General features: G+C 44.9%; 1 protein-coding gene across 1 annotated transcript in view; it reads left to right on the forward strand.

Moving 5' to 3' along the window:
* Window positions 1-1247, forward strand: part of LOC103365553 (protein-glutamine gamma-glutamyltransferase E) — a 35470-nt gene that overhangs the window by 32699 nt on the left and 1524 nt on the right. The window lies entirely within an intron of this gene.

Below are 1247 nucleotides of genomic sequence, written 5' to 3' on the forward strand. Positions count from 1 at the left end.
TGAAGGTGGCTCACACACAAATTACAAATCACTTTGTCAGTTCAGTTTAAAGATTTGTGGTGTCTTACTAGGTTCACCATTTTTTTTTGCTTCTAATGATGAAGTAACACACCTGGAATCACAGCAGACAACAGGACTCTGAACTAGCTTGTGATTCAGTACCATGAAGTCACACTGATACACACTGGTGATAATAACATTCATCTAAATCATTGGGACTTATCTTACAGGAACTGACCAGGAGAGGCGGGTCTTCGAATTGGCCGTCTCCAGAGACTACTCCAGACTTGAAGAAATGAATGAAGAGAAAGAGGAGGAAGATGCAGATGTGGTAACGACGGGAGGAGCTGGAAGTGGAGGGATGGACGAGGGAGCTACTTCAGAACCTCTACCACCAGTGACTATCCGGTTTAAAGAGGTACATCGCAGGCGCTACCGTCCCCAGATTTTCCCTTTCCTTTCAGAATTATTTAACGGGATGTTTTGAATAGTAGTTTCTTTTGTTCATTTTATGGGCTTTTTTGTGAGGATTTTCTCCCTACCTATTCTAAATACCACTTTAAACACAACTTTGAGGCCTCCCAGTGGCCCAGGGGACTTAGAATGCTGAGTGCAAACTGCTGATTTGAGTCGGGGAGGTTCAGGTTGTCGTGAAAAGGTTACCACTCATCCTTCACATGTTACCAAAACAGATGTCAGAACCAACACAGAAATCAAAACTTACATTCCCCTACCCTCCTTAAAGAAGTCTGAGGAAGCTGCGATGTAAAATGTGGTCCTCACTCACAGACGTGTACGGTATCCACTGTATGACTATCTATCCACAATATTCCTGGTAGATGAATGAACATACAGCTGGGCACAGGACTGCCAACTGTTTGTTTAATTTGAAGTTTCATCTGGAGCACCACAGACAGCAGATGACCCTGAAAGCCATTCATTTGCACAATTATGGTTTTAGGTGTTGATTTGGCATGTGTAAAAATTGTTTTTTTTTTTCCAACTTGTCTCATTGTCCTCGTTGTGTGATGCTGCAGGGGTCCAGGCTGATCAACGGTAAGGATGTGAACCTGAAGCTGGTGCTGCAGAGTCAAAGCAGCGACCCCCGGCCGCTGTCCATCCACATCTCCGTCCAGGCCATGAAGTACAACGGGGTACCAGCAGGGAAAATCCTGACTGAGGACAAGGAGGAGACGCTGCTGCCTGGGAAAGGTGACTCCCTCTTCTCGGGATGCTTTTTTTTTTTT

This window comes from Stegastes partitus, unplaced genomic scaffold (assembly GCF_000690725.1).
Source record: "Stegastes partitus isolate 25-593 unplaced genomic scaffold, Stegastes_partitus-1.0.2 Scaffold851, whole genome shotgun sequence".
In the NCBI taxonomy this organism is placed as follows: domain Eukaryota; kingdom Metazoa; phylum Chordata; class Actinopteri; family Pomacentridae; genus Stegastes; species Stegastes partitus.